Here is a 13,532-nt window from a genome sequence, read left to right as displayed (position 1 = left end):
GCAAGAATCAAGGCAATGTTTAGGGAAACAACACTAAATCTGCTTCAGACCATATTGAGAGAGTCGAAGAAAAGTTTGGAAAAAGGAAAAGCGCTGCATTTTTGCATGTTCCTTTACTACTATGAGAAATTCAAAAACTTTCTAGGAAACATCACTTCATCTGGTTCTGACTACTTAAAAACTGTTCAAAAAAGATAGAGGTTGCGTTGGCCGGGAATCGAACCCGGGTCAACTGCTTGGAAGGCAGCTATGCTCACCACTATACCACCAACGCACATAGTTGCAGCCTTTTCATACTTTCTCTGAGCGCCACAAGATTCAAGGCAATGTTTAGGGAAACAACACTAAATCTGCTTCAGACCATATTGAGAGAGTCGAAGAAAAGTTTGGAAAAAGGAAAAGCGCTGCATTTTTGTATGTTCTTTCACTAGTATGAGAAATTCAAAAACTTTCTAGGAAACATCACTTCATCTGGTTCTGACTACTTAAAAACTGTTCAAAAAAGATAGAGGTTGCGTTGGCCGGGAATCGAACCCGGGTCAACTGCTTGGAAGGCAGCTATGCTCACCACTATACCACCAACGCACATACTTGCAGCCTTTTCATACTTTCTCTGAGCGCCACAAGAATCAAGGCAATGTTTAGGGAAACAACACTAAATCTGCTTCAGACCATATTGAGAGAGTCGAAGAAAAGTTTGGAAAAAGGAAAAGCGCTGCATTTTTGCATGTTCCTTTACTAGTATGAGAAATTCAAAAACTTTCTAGGAAACATCACTTCATCTGGTTCTGACTACTTAAAAACTGTTCAAAAAAGATAGAGGTTGCGTTGGCCGGGAATCGAACCCGGGTCAACTGCTCGGAAGGCAGCTATGCTCACCACTATACCACCAACGCACATATTTGCAGCCTTTTCATACTTTCTCTGAGCGCCACAAGAATCAAGGCAATGTTTAGGGAAACAACACTAAATCTGCTTCAGACCATATTGAGAGAGTCGAAGAAAAGTTTGGAAAAAGGAAAAGCGCTGCATTTTTGCATGTTCTTTCACTAGTATGAGAAATTCAAAAACTTTCTAGGAAACATCACTTCATCTGGTTCTGACTACTTAAAAACTGTTCAAAAAAGATAGAGGTTGCATTGGCCGGGAATCGACCCCGGGTCAACTGCTTGGAAGGCAGCTATGCTCACCACTATACCACCAACGCACATATTTGCAGCCTTTTCATACTTTCTCTGAGCGCCGCAAGAATCAAGGCAATGTTTAGGGAAACAACACTAAATCTGCTTCAGACCATATTGAGAGAGTCGAAGAAAAGTTTGGAAAAAGGAAAAGCGCTGCATTTTTGCATGTTCCTTTACTACTATGAGAAATTCAAAAACTTTCTAGGAAACATCACTTCATCTGGTTCTGACTACTTAAAAACTGTTCAAAAAAGATAGAGGTTGCGTTGGCCGGGAATCGAACACGGGTCAACTGTTTGGAAGGCAGCTATGCTTACCACTATACCACCAACGCACATATTTGCAGCCTTTTCATACTTTCTCTGAGCGCCACAAGAATCAAGGCAATGTTTAGGGAAACAACACTAAATCTGCTTCAGAACATATTGAGAGAGTCGAAGAAAAGTTTGGAAAAAGGAAAAGCGCTGCATTTTTGTATGTTCTTTCACTAGTATGAGAAATTCAAAAACTTTCTAGGAAACATCACTTCATCTGGTTCTGACTACTTAAAAACTGTTCAAAAAAGATAGAGGTTGCGTTGGCCGGGAATCGAACCCGGGTCAACTGCTTGGAAGGCAGCTATGCTCACCACTATACCACCAACGCACATATTTGCAGTCTTTTCATACTTTCTCTGAGCGCCACAAGAATCAAGGCAATGTTTAGGGAAACAACACTAAATCTGCTTCAGAACATATTGAGAGAGTCGAAGAAAAGTTTGGAAAAAGGAAAAGCGCTGCATTTTTGCATGTTCCTTTACTAGTATGAGAAATTCAACAACTTTCTAGGAAACATCACTTCATCTGGTTCTACATAAAAACTGTTCAAAAAAGATAGAGGTTGCGTTGGCCGGGAATCGAACCCGGGTCAACTGCTTGGAAGGCAGCTATGCTCACCACTATACCACCAACGCACATATTTGCAGCCTTTTCATACTTTCTCTGAGCGCCGCAAGAATCAAGGCAATGTTTAGGGAAACAACACTAAATCTGCTTCAGACCATATTGAGAGAGTCGAAGAAAAGTTTGGAAAAAGGAAAAGCGCTGCATTTTTGCATGTTCTTTCACTAGTATGAGAAATTCAAAAACTTTCTAGGAAACATCACTTCATCTGGTTCTGACTACTTAAAAACTGTTCAAAAAAGATAGAGGTTGCGTTGGCCGGGAATCGAACCCGGGTCAACTGCTTGGAAGGCAGCTATGCTCACCACTATACCACCAACGCACATATTTGCAGCCTTTTCATACTTTCTCTGAGCGCCACAAGAATCAAGGCAATGTTTAGGGAAACAACACTAAATCTGCTTCAGAACATATTGAGAGAGTCGAAGAAAAGTTTGGAAAAAGGAAAAGCGCTGCATTTTTGCATGTTCCTTTACTAGTATGAGAAATTCAACAACTTTCTAGGAAACATCACTTCATCTGGTTCTGACTACTTAAAAACTGTTCAAAAAAGATAGAGGTTGCGTTGGCCGGGAATTGAACCCGGGTCAACTGCTTGGAAGGCAGCTATGCTCACCACTATACCACCAACGCACATATTTGCAGCTTTTTCATACTTTCTCTGAGCGCCGCAAGAATCAAGGCAATGTTTAGGGAAACAACACTAAATCTGCTTCAGACCATATTGAGAGAGTCGAAGAAAAGTTTGGAAAAAGGAAAAGCGCTGCATTTTTGCATGTTCCTTTACTACTATGAGAAATTCAAAAACTTTCTAGGAAACATCACTTCATCTGGTTCTGACTACTTAAAAACTGTTCAAAAAAGATAGAGGTTGCGTTGGCCGGGAATCGAACACGGGTCAACTGCTTGGAAGGCAGCTATGCTTACCACTATACCACCAACGCACATATTTGCAGCCTTTTCATACTTTCTCTGAGCGCCACAAGAATCAAGGCAATGTTTAGGGAAACAACACTAAATCTGCTTCAGAACATATTGAGAGAGTCGAAGAAAAGTTTGGAAAAAGGAAAAGCGCTGCATTTTTGTATGTTCTTTCACTAGTATGAGAAATTCAAAAACTTTCTAGGAGACATCACTTCATCTGGTTCTGACTACTTAAAAACTGTTCAAAAAAGATAGAGGTTGCGTTGGCCGGGAATCGAACCCGGGTCAACTGCTTGGAAGGCAGCTATGCTCACCACTATACCACCAACGCACATATTTGCAGCCTTTTCATACTTTCTCTGAGCGCCACAAGAATCAAGGCAATGTTTAGGGAAACAACACTAAATCTGCTTCAGAACATATTGAGAGAGTCGAAGAAAAGTTTGGAAAAAGGAAAAGCGCTGCATTTTTGCATGTTCCTTTACTAGTATGAGAAATTCAACAACTTTCTAGGAAACATCACTTCATCTGGTTCTACATAAAAACTGTTAAAAAAAGATAGAGGTTGCGTTGGCCGGGAATCAACCCGGGTCAACTGCTTGGAAGGCAGCTATGCTCACCACTATACCACCAACGCACATATTTGCAGCCTTTTCATACTTTCTCTGAGCGCCGCAAGAATCAAGGCAATGTTTAGGGAAACAACACTAAATCTGCTTCAGACCATATTGAGAGAGTCGAAGAAAAGTTTGGAAAAAGGAAAAGCGCTGCATTTTTGCATGTTCCTTTACTAGTATGAGAAATTCAACAACTTTCTAGGAAACATCACTTCATCTGGTTCTGACTACTTAAAAACTGTTCAAAAAAGATAGAGGTTGCGTTGGCCGGGAATCGAACACGAGTCAACTGCTTGGAAGGCAGCTATGCTCACCACTATACCACCAACGCACATATTTGCAGCCTTTTCATACTTTCTCTGAGCGCCACAAGAATCAAGGCAATGTTTAGGGAAACAACACTAAATCTGCTTCAGAACATATTGAGAGAGTCGAAGAAAAGTTTGGAAAAAGGAAAAGCGCTGCATTTTTGTATGTTCTTTCACTAGTATGAGAAATTCAAAAACTTTCTAGGAAACATCACTTCATCTGGTTCTGACTACTTAAAAACTGTTCAAAAAAGATAGAGGTTGCGTTGGCCGGGAATCAAACACGGGTCAACTGCTTGGAAGGCAGCTATGCTCACCACTATACCACCAACGCACATATTTGCAGCCTTTTCATACTTTCTCTGAGCGCCACAAGAATCAAGGCAATGTTTAGGGAAACAACACTAAATCTGCTTCAGAACATATTGAGAGAGTCCAAGAAAAGTTTGTAAAAAGGAAAAGCGCTGCATTTTTGTATGTTCTTTCACTAGTATGAGAAATTCAAAAACTTTCTAGGAAACATCACTTCATCTGGTTCTGACTACTTAAAAACTGTTCAAAAAAGATAGAGGTTGCGTTGGCCGGGAATCGAACCCGGGTCAACTGCTTGGAAGGCAGCTATGCTCACCACTATACCACCAACGCACATATTTGCAGCCTTTTCATACTTTCTCTGAGCGCCACAAGAATCAAGGCAATGTTTAGGGAAACAACACTAAATCTGCTTCAGAACATATTGAGAGAGTCGAAGAAAAGTTTGGAAAAAGGAAAAGCGCTGCATTTTTGCATGTTCCTTTACTAGTATGAGAAATTCAAAAACTTTCTAGGAAACATCACTTCATCTGGTTCTGACTACTTAAAAACTGTTCAAAAAAGATAGAGGTTGCGTTGGCCGGGAATCGAACCCGGGTCAACTGCTTGGAAGGCAGCTATGCTCACCACTATACCACCAACGCACATATTTGCAGCCTTTTCATACTTTCTCTGAGCGCCGCAAGCATCAAGGCAATGTTTAGGGAAACAACACTAAATCTGCTTCAGACCATATTGAGAGAGTCGAAGAAAAGTTTGGAAAAAGGAAAAGCGCTGCATTTTTGCATGTTCTTTCACTAGTATGAGAAATTCAACAACTTTCTAGGAAACATCACTTCATCTGGTTCTGACTACTTAAAAACTGTTCAAAAAAGATAGAGGTTGCGTTGGCCGGGAATCGAACCCGGGTCAACTGCTTGGAAGGCAGCTATGCTCACCACTATACCACCAACGCACATATTTGCAGCGTTTTCATACTTTCTCTGAGCGCCGCAAGAATCAAGGCAATGTTTAGGGAAACAACACTAAATCTGCTTCAGACCATATTGAGAGAGTCGAAGAAAAGTTTGGAAAAAGGAAAAGCGCTGCATTTTTGCATGTTCCTTTACTAGTATGAGAAATTCAAAAACTTTCTAGGAAACATCACTTCATCTGGTTCTGACTACTTAAAAACTGTTCAAAAAAGATAGAGGTTGCGTTGGCCGGGAATCGAACACGAGTCAACTGCTTGGAAGGCAGCTATGCTCACCACTATACCACCAACGCACATATTTGCAGCCTTTTCATACTTTCTCTGAGCGCCACAAGAATCAAGGCAATGTTTAGGGAAACAACACTAAATCTGCTTCAGACCATATTGAGAGAGTCGAAGAAAAGTTTGGAAAAAGGAAAAGCGCTGCATTTTTGCATGTTCTTTCACTAGTATGAGAAATTCAAAAACTTTCTAGGAAACATCACTTCATCTGGTTCTGACTACTTAAAAACTGTTCAAAAAAGATAGAGGTTGCGTTGGCCGGGAATCGAACCCGGGTCAACTGCTTGGAAGGCAGCTATGCTCACCACTATACCACCAACGCACATATTTGCAGCCTTTTCATACTTTCTCTGAGCGCCGCAAGAATCAAGGCAATGTTTAGGGAAACAACACTAAATCTGCTTCAGACCATATTGAGAGAGTCGAAGAAAAGTTTGGAAAAAGGAAAAGCGCTGCATTTTTGCATGTTCTTTCACTAGTATGAGAAATTCAAAAACTTTCTAGGAAACATCACTTCATCTGGTTCTGACTACTTAAAAACTGTTCAAAAAAGATAGAGGTTGCGTTGGCCGGGAATCGACCCCGGGTCAACTGCTTGGAAGGCAGCTATGCTCACCACTATACCACCAACGCACATATTTGCAGCCTTTTCATACTTTCTCTGAGTGCCGCAAGAATCAAGGCAATGTTTAGGGAAACAACACTAAATCTGCTTCAGACCATATTGAGAGAGTCGAAGAAAAGTTTGGAAAAAGGAAAAGCGCTGCATTTTTGCATGTTCCTAAACTACTATGAGAAATTCAAAAACTTTCTAGGAAACATCACTTCATCTGGTTCTGACTACTTAAAAACTGTTCAAAAAAGATAGAGGTTGCGTTGGCCGGGAATCGACCACGGGTCAACTGCTTGGAAGGCAGCTATGCTCACCACTATACCACCAACGCACATATTTGCAGCCTTTTCATACTTTCTCTGAGCGCCACAAGAATCAAGGCAATGTTTAGGGAAACAACACTAAATCTGCTTCAGAACATATTGAGAGAGTCGAAGAAAAGTTTGGAAAAAGGAAAAGCGCTGCATTTTTGTATGTTCTTTCACTAGTATGAGAAATTCAAAAACTTTCTAGGAAACATCACTTCATCTGGTTCTGACTACTTAAAAACTGTTCAAAAAAGATAGAGGTTGCGTAGGCCGGGAATCGAACCCGGGTCAACTGCTTGGAAGGCAGCTATGCTCACCACTATACCACCAACGCACATACTTGCAGCCTTTTCATACTTTCTCTGAGCGCCACAAGAATCAAGGCAATGTTTAGGTAAACAACACTAAATCTGCTTCAGACCATATTGAGAGAGTCGAAGAAAAGTTTGGAAAAAGGAAACGCGCTGCATTTTTGCATGTTCCTTTACTAGTATGAGAAATTCAACAACTTTCTAGGAAACATCACTTCATCTGGTTCTACATAAAAACTGTTCAAAAAAGATAGAGGTTGCGTTGGCCGGGAATCGAACCCGGGTCAACTGCTTGGAAGGCAGCTATGCTCACCACTATACCACCAATGCACATATTTGCAGCCTTTTGATACTTTCTCTGAGCGCCACAAGAATCAAGGCAATGTTTAGGGAAACAACACTAAATCTGCTTCAGACCATAATGAGAGAGTCGAAGAAAAGTTTGGAAAAAGGAAAAGCGCTGCATTTTTGCATGTTCCTTTACTAGTATGAGAAATTCAACAACTTTCTAGGAAACATCACTTCATCTGGTTCTGACTACTTAAAAACTGTTCAAAAAAGATAGAGTTTGCGTTGGCCGGGAATCAAACCCGGGGCAGCTGCTTGGAAGGCAGCTATGCTCTGCACTATACCACCAACGCACATATTTGCAGCCTTTTCATACTTTCTCTGAGCGCCACAAGAATCAAGGCAATGTTTAGGGAAACAACACTAAATCTGCTTCAGACCATAATGAGAGAGTCGAAGAAAAGTTTGGAAAAAGGAAAAGCGCTGCATTTTTGCATGTTCCTTTACTAGTATGAGAAATTCAACAACTTTCTAGGAAACATCACTTCATCTGGTTCTGACTACTTAAAAACTGTTCAAAAAAGATAGAGTTTGCGTTGGCCGGGAATCAAACCCGGGGCAGCTGCTTGGAAGGCAGCTATGCTCACCACTATACCACCAACGCACATATTTGCAGCCTTTTCATACTTTCTCTGAGCGCCACAAGAATCAAGGCAATGTTTAGGGAAACAACACTAAATCTGCTTCAGAACATATTGAGAGAGTCGAAGAAAAGTTTGGAAAAAGGAAAAGCGCTGCATTTTTGCATGTTCCTTTACTAGTATTAGAAATTCAAAAACTTTCTAGGAAACATCACTTCATCTGGTTCTGACTACTTAAAAACTGTTCAAAAAAGATAGAGGTTGCGTTGTCCGGGAATCGAACCCGGGTCAACTGCTTGGAAGGCAGCTATGCTCACCACTATACCACCAACACACATATTTGCAGCCTTTTCATACTTTCTCTGAGCGCCACAAGAATCAAGGCAATGTTTAGAGAAACAACACTAAATCTGCTTCAGACCATAATGAGAGAGTCGAAGAAAAGTTTGGAAAAAGGAAAAGCGCTGCATTTTTGCATGTTCCTTTACTACTATGAGAAATTCAAAAACTTTCTAGGAAACATCACTTCATCTGGTTCTGACTACTTAAAAACTGTTCAAAAAAGATAGAGGTTGCGTTGGCAGGGAATCGAACCCGTGTCAACTGCTTGGAAGGCAGCTATGCTCACCACTATACCACCAACGCACATATTTGCAGCATTTTCATACTTTCTCTGAGCGCCGCAAGAATCAAGGCAATGTTTAGGGAAACAACACTAAATCTGCTTCAGACCATATTGAGAGAGTCGAAGAAAAGTTTGGAAAAAGGAAAAGCGCTGCATTTTTGCATGTTCCTTTACTACTATGAGAAATTCAACAACTTTCTAGGAAACATCACTTCATCTGGTTCTACATAAAAACTGTTCAAAAAAGATAGAGGTTGCGTTGGCCGGGAATCGAACCCAGGTCAACTGCTTGGAAGGCAGCTATGCTCACCACTATACCATCAACGCACATATTTGCAACCTTTTCATACTTTCTCTGAGCGCCACAAGAATCAAGGCAATGTTTAGGGAAACAACACTAAATCTGCTTGAGACCATATTGAGAGAGTCGAAGAAAAGTTTGGAAAAAGGAAAAGCGCTGCATTTTTGCATGTTCCTTCACTAGTATGAGAAATTCAAAAACTTTCTAGGAAACATCACTTCATCTGGTTCTGACTACTTAAAAACTGTTCAAAAAAGATAGAGTTTGCGTTGGCCGGGAATCGAACCCGGGTCAACTGCTTGGAAGGCAGCTATGCTCATCACTATACAACCAACGCACATATTTGCAGCCTTTTCATACTTTCTCTGAGCGCCGCAAGAATCAAGGCAATGTTTAGGGAAACAACACTAAATCTGCTTCAGACCATATTGAGAGAGTCGAAGAAAAGTTTGGAAAAAGGAAAAGCGCTGCATTTTTGCATGTTCCTTTACTACTATGAGAAATTCAAAAACTTTCTAGGAAACATCACTTCATCTGGTTCTGACTACTTAAAAACTGTTCAAAAAAGATAGAGGTTGCGTTGGCCGGGAATCGAACCCGGGTCAACTGCTTGGAAGGCAGCTATGCTCACCACTATACCACCAACGCACATATTTGCAGCCTTTTCATACTTTCTCTGAGCGCCACAAGATTCAAGGCAATGTTTAGGGAAACAACACTAAATCTGCTTCAGACCATATTGAGAGAGTCGAAGAAAAGTTTGGAAAAAGGAAAAGCGCTGCATTTTTGTATGTTCTTTCACTAGTATGAGAAATTCAAAAACTTTCTAGGAAACATCACTTCATCTGGTTCTGACTACTTAAAAACTGTTCAAAAAAGATAGAGGTTGCGTTGGCCGGGAATCGAACCCGGGTCAACTGCTTGGAAGGCAGCTATGCTCACCACTATACCACCAACGCACATATTTGCAGCCTTTTCATACTTTCTCTGAGCGCCACAAGAATCAAGGCAATGTTTAGGGAAACAACACTAAATCTGCTTCAGACCATATTGAGAGAGTCGAAGAAAAGTTTGGAAAAAGGAAAAGCGCTGCATTTTTGCATGTTCCTTTACTAGTATGAGAAATTCAAAAACTTTCTAGGAAACATCACTTCATCTGGTTCTGACTACTTAAAAACTGTTCAAAAAAGATAGAGGTTGCGTTGGCCGGGAATCGAACCCGGGTCAACTGCTTGGAAGGCAGCTATGCTCACCACTATACCACCAACGCACATATTTGCAGCCTTTTCATACTTTCTCTGAGCGCCACAAGAATCAAGGCAATGTTTAGGGAAACAACACTAAATCTGCTTCAGACCATATTGAGAGAGTCGAAGAAAAGTTTGGAAAAAGGAAAAGCGCTGCATTTTTGCATGTTCTTTCACTAGTATGAGAAATTCAAAAACTTTCTAGGAAACATCACTTCATCTGGTTCTGACTACTTAAAAACTGTTCAAAAAAGATAGAGGTTGCGTTGGCCGGGAATTGAACCCGGGTCAACTGCTTGGAAGGCAGCTATGCTCACCACTATACCACCAACGCACATATTTGCAGCCTTTTCATACTTTCTCTGAGCGCCGCAAGAATCAAGGCAATGTTTAGGGAAACAACACTAAATCTGCTTCAGACCATATTGAGAGAGTCGAAGAAAAGTTTGGAAAAAGGAAAAGCGCTGCATTTTTGCATGTTCTTTCACTAGTATGAGAAATTCAAAAACTTTCTAGGAAACATCACTTCATCTGGTTCTGACTACTTAAAAACTGTTCAAAAAAGATAGAGGTTGCATTGGCCGGGAATCGACCCCGGGTCAACTGCTTGGAAGGCAGCTATGCTCACCACTATACCACCAACGCACATATTTGCAGCCTTTTCATACTTTCTCTGAGCGCCGCAAGAATCAAGGCAATGTTTAGGGAAACAACACTAAATCTGCTTCAGACCATATTGAGAGAGTCGAAGAAAAGTTTGGAAAAAGGAAAAGCGCTGCATTTTTGCATGTTCCTTTACTACTATGAGAAATTCAAAAACTTTCTAGGAAACATCACTTCATCTGGTTCTGACTACTTAAAAACTGTTCAAAAAAGATAGAGGTTGCGTTGGCCGGGAATCGAACCCGGGTCAACTGCTTGGAAGGCAGCTATGCTCACCACTATACCACCAACGCACATATTTGCAGCCTTTTCATACTTTCTCTGAGCGCCACAAGAATCAAGGCAATGTTTAGGGAAACAACACTAAATCTGCTTCAGAACATATTGAGAGAGTCGAAGAAAAGTTTGGAAAAAGGAAAAGCGCTGCATTTTTGTATGTTCTTTCACTAGTATGAGAAATTCAAAAACTTTCTAGGAAACATCACTTCATCTGGTTCTGACTACTTAAAAACTGTTCAAAAAAGATAGAGGTTGCGTTGTCCGGGAATCGAACCCGGGTCAACTGCTTGGAAGGCAGCTATGCTCACCACTATACCACCAACGCACATATTTGCAGCCTTTTCATACTTTCTCTGAGCGCCACAAGAATCAAGGCAATGTTTAGGGAAACAACACTAAATCTGCTTCAGAACATATTGAGAGAGTCGAAGAAAAGTTTGGAAAAAGGAAAAGCGCTGCATTTTTTCATGTTCCTTTACTAGTATGAGAAATTCAACAACTTTCTAGGAAACATCACTTCATCTGGTTCTGACTACTTAAAAACTGTTCAAAAAAGATAGAGGTTGCGTTGGCCGGGAATCGAACACGAGTCAACTGCTTGGAAGGCAGCTATGCTCACCACTATACCACCAACGCACATATTTGCAGCCTTTTCATACTTTCTCTGAGCGCCACAAGAATCAAGGCAATGTTTAGGGAAACAACACTAAATCTGCTTCAGAACATATTGAGAGAGTCGAAGAAAAGTTTGGAAAAAGGAAAAGTGCTGCATTTTTGTATGTTCTTTCACTAGTATGAGAAATTCAAAAACTTTCTAGGAAACATCACTTCATCTGGTTCTGACTACTTAAAAACTGTTCAAAAAAGATAGAGGTTGCGTTGGCCGGGAATCGAACCCGGGTCAACTGCTTGGAAGGCAGCTAGGCTCACCACTATACCACCAACGCACATATTTGCAGCCTTTTCATACTTTCTCTGAGCGCCACAAGAATCAAGGCAATGTTTAGGGAAACAACACTAAATCTGCTTCAGAACATATTGAGAGAGTCGAAGAAAAGTTTGGAAAAAGGAAAAGCGCTGCATTTTTGTATGTTCTTTCACTAGTATGAGAAATTCAAAAATTTTCTAGGAAACATCACTTCATCTGGTTCTGACTACTTAAAAACTGTTCAAAAAAGATAGAGGTTGCGTTGGCCGGGAATCGACCCCGGGTCAACTGCTTGGAAGGCAGCTATGCTCACCACTATACCACCAACGCACATATTTGCAACCTTTTCATACTTTCTCTGAGCGCCGCAAGAATCAAGGCAATGTTTAGGGAAACAACACTAAATCTGCTTCAGACCATATTGAGAGAGTCGAAGAAAAGTTTGGAAAAAGGAAAAGCGCTGCATTTTTGCATGTTCCTTTACTACTATGAGAAATTCAAAAACTTTCTAGGAAACATCACTTCATCTGGTTCTGACTACTTAAAAACTGTTCAAAAAAGATAGAGGTTGCGTTGGCCGGGAATCGAACACGAGTCAACTGCTTGGAAGGCAGCTATGCTCACCACTATACCACCAACGCACATATTTGCAGCCTTTTCATACTTTCTCTGAGCGCCACAAGAATCAAGGCAATGTTTAGGGAAACAACACTAAATCTGCTTCAGACCATATTGAGAGAGTCGAAGAAAAGTTTGGAAAAAGGAAAAGCGCTGCATTTTTGCATGTTCTTTCACTAGTATGAGAAATTCAAAAACTTTCTAGGAAACATCACTTCATCTGGTTCTGACTACTTAAAAACTGTTCAAAAAAGATAGAGGTTGCGTTGGCCGGGAATCGAACCCGGGTCAACTGCTTGGAAGGCAGCTATGCTCACCACTATACCACCAACGCACATATTTGCAGCCTTTTCATACTTTCTCTGAGCGCCGCAAGAATCAAGGCAATGTTTAGGGAAACAACACTAAATCTGCTTCAGACCATATTGAGAGAGTCGAAGAAAAGTTTGGAAAAAGGAAAAGCGCTGCATTTTTGCATGTTCTTTCACTAGTATGAGAAATTCAAAAACTTTCTAGGAAACATCACTTCATCTGGTTCTGACTACTTAAAAACTGTTCAAAAAAGATAGAGGTTGCGTTGGCCGGGAATCGACCCCGGGTCAACTGCTTGGAAGGCAGCTATGCTCACCACTATACCACCAACGCACATATTTGCAGCCTTTTCATACTTTCTCTGAGCGCCACAAGAATCAAGGCAATGTTTAGGGAAACAACACTAAATCTGCTTCAGACCATATTGAGAGAGTCGAAGAAAAGTTTGGAAAAAGGAAAAGCGCTGCATTTTTGCATGTTCTTTCACTACTATGAGAAATTCAAAAACTTTCTAGGAAACATCACTTCATCTGGTTCTGACTACTTAAAAACTGTTCAAAAAAGATAGAGGTTGCGTTGGCCGGGAATCGAACACGGGTCAACTGCTTGGAAGGCAGCTATGCTCACCACTATACCACCAACGCACATATTTGCAGCCTTTTCATACTTTCTCTGAGCGCCACAAGAATCAAGGCAATGTTTAGGGAAACAACACTAAATCTGCTTCAGACCATATTGAGAGAGTCGAAGAAAAGTTTGGAAAAAGGAAAAGCGCTGCATTTTTGTATGTTCTTTCACTAGTATGAGAAATTCAAAAACTTTCTAGGAAACATCACTTCATCTGGTTCTGACTACTT

At 40.8% G+C, this 13,532-nt stretch overlaps 15 non-coding genes across 15 annotated transcripts; all 15 read right to left on the bottom strand.

Moving 5' to 3' along the window:
• Positions 1-202: 202 nt before the first annotated feature.
• TRNAG-UCC (transfer RNA glycine (anticodon UCC)) lies at positions 203-274 on the bottom strand. Its single transcript has one exon. It is a non-coding gene; the product is annotated as a tRNA-Gly (tRNA).
• Positions 275-513: 239 nt separating this feature from the next.
• TRNAG-UCC (transfer RNA glycine (anticodon UCC)) lies at positions 514-585 on the bottom strand. Its single transcript has one exon. It is a non-coding gene; the product is annotated as a tRNA-Gly (tRNA).
• A 1,172-nt stretch (positions 586-1,757) lies between these two features.
• On the bottom strand, positions 1,758-1,829 carry TRNAG-UCC (transfer RNA glycine (anticodon UCC)). The gene has a single exon. It is a non-coding gene; the product is annotated as a tRNA-Gly (tRNA).
• A 235-nt stretch (positions 1,830-2,064) lies between these two features.
• Positions 2,065-2,136, bottom strand: TRNAG-UCC (transfer RNA glycine (anticodon UCC)). The gene has a single exon. It is a non-coding gene; the product is annotated as a tRNA-Gly (tRNA).
• Positions 2,137-2,375: 239 nt separating this feature from the next.
• On the bottom strand, positions 2,376-2,447 carry TRNAG-UCC (transfer RNA glycine (anticodon UCC)). The gene has a single exon. It is a non-coding gene; the product is annotated as a tRNA-Gly (tRNA).
• An 861-nt stretch (positions 2,448-3,308) lies between these two features.
• Positions 3,309-3,380, bottom strand: TRNAG-UCC (transfer RNA glycine (anticodon UCC)). Its single transcript has one exon. It is a non-coding gene; the product is annotated as a tRNA-Gly (tRNA).
• Positions 3,381-4,547: 1,167 nt separating this feature from the next.
• On the bottom strand, positions 4,548-4,619 carry TRNAG-UCC (transfer RNA glycine (anticodon UCC)). The gene has a single exon. It is a non-coding gene; the product is annotated as a tRNA-Gly (tRNA).
• A 239-nt stretch (positions 4,620-4,858) lies between these two features.
• On the bottom strand, positions 4,859-4,930 carry TRNAG-UCC (transfer RNA glycine (anticodon UCC)). The gene has a single exon. It is a non-coding gene; the product is annotated as a tRNA-Gly (tRNA).
• Positions 4,931-5,169: 239 nt separating this feature from the next.
• TRNAG-UCC (transfer RNA glycine (anticodon UCC)) lies at positions 5,170-5,241 on the bottom strand. Its single transcript has one exon. It is a non-coding gene; the product is annotated as a tRNA-Gly (tRNA).
• A 550-nt stretch (positions 5,242-5,791) lies between these two features.
• TRNAG-UCC (transfer RNA glycine (anticodon UCC)) lies at positions 5,792-5,863 on the bottom strand. The gene has a single exon. It is a non-coding gene; the product is annotated as a tRNA-Gly (tRNA).
• A 3,341-nt stretch (positions 5,864-9,204) lies between these two features.
• TRNAG-UCC (transfer RNA glycine (anticodon UCC)) lies at positions 9,205-9,276 on the bottom strand. Its single transcript has one exon. It is a non-coding gene; the product is annotated as a tRNA-Gly (tRNA).
• Positions 9,277-9,515: 239 nt separating this feature from the next.
• On the bottom strand, positions 9,516-9,587 carry TRNAG-UCC (transfer RNA glycine (anticodon UCC)). The gene has a single exon. It is a non-coding gene; the product is annotated as a tRNA-Gly (tRNA).
• A 239-nt stretch (positions 9,588-9,826) lies between these two features.
• TRNAG-UCC (transfer RNA glycine (anticodon UCC)) lies at positions 9,827-9,898 on the bottom strand. The gene has a single exon. It is a non-coding gene; the product is annotated as a tRNA-Gly (tRNA).
• An 861-nt stretch (positions 9,899-10,759) lies between these two features.
• On the bottom strand, positions 10,760-10,831 carry TRNAG-UCC (transfer RNA glycine (anticodon UCC)). The gene has a single exon. It is a non-coding gene; the product is annotated as a tRNA-Gly (tRNA).
• Positions 10,832-12,625: 1,794 nt separating this feature from the next.
• TRNAG-UCC (transfer RNA glycine (anticodon UCC)) lies at positions 12,626-12,697 on the bottom strand. The gene has a single exon. It is a non-coding gene; the product is annotated as a tRNA-Gly (tRNA).
• Positions 12,698-13,532: the final 835 nt, after the last annotated feature.

Source organism: Engystomops pustulosus, chromosome 3 (genome assembly GCF_040894005.1).
Source record: "Engystomops pustulosus chromosome 3, aEngPut4.maternal, whole genome shotgun sequence".
Lineage (NCBI taxonomy): Eukaryota > Metazoa > Chordata > Amphibia > Anura > Leptodactylidae > Engystomops > Engystomops pustulosus.
The sequence above is the reverse complement of the archived record's forward strand: the minus strand, read 5'-3'. Positions and strand labels throughout refer to the sequence as shown.